We start from the raw sequence: 490 nt of genomic DNA, 5'->3' as shown, positions 1-490 counted from the left end.
CACATTTTTAAACAAAGTGAGAAACAAACTGGGGGACAGGGAAAGACGTGTCTAATAAAAGACTGGGGTTGCATCATGGGAAGGGTACGAACCAGTGGTCTGGGAGCTTGAGCCATATTTAGGACTAAAATTATTTTATATTTTGGTCTCTACAGCATCAAATGGAAGAGGAATAGTAATTTACTAGAGTCCTAACAGGCCCATATTGACATATTGACAGAATGCAGATATGTTTGCCTCTACGTAAAAAGAAAATAAGAATTAAATTAAGGTGCATACACAATGTTAAAAATACAGGCTAAATGTTTGGATCATTTTTGGTGGGTTCTATATAGATATTTGAGAAGTAGTATATATTTAGCTATGTATAATTGTACTGCATTATACTGAGAGGAATAATAATAGTACTAATAATAATAATATAACTAGAGAATACTGACTTCTAAACGGCTTACGCCAGGCTGAACTGTTGGCTCTAAAAGTTAAAAAT

The 490-nt window shown here is 33.7% G+C and overlaps 1 protein-coding gene across 1 annotated transcript in view; it reads right to left on the bottom strand.

The window, feature by feature from the left end:
* ppcs (phosphopantothenoylcysteine synthetase) overlaps positions 1-490 on the bottom strand; it is a 3631-nt gene that overhangs the window by 1963 nt on the left and 1178 nt on the right. The window lies entirely within an intron of this gene.

The sequence above is a fragment of the Morone saxatilis genome, unplaced genomic scaffold (genome assembly GCF_004916995.1).
Source record: "Morone saxatilis isolate NCDOM2014 unplaced genomic scaffold, NCSU_SB_2.0 Contig18, whole genome shotgun sequence".
Taxonomy (NCBI): Eukaryota; Metazoa; Chordata; class Actinopteri; family Moronidae; genus Morone; species Morone saxatilis.
This window is presented reverse-complemented; position numbering and strand designations above follow the sequence as displayed.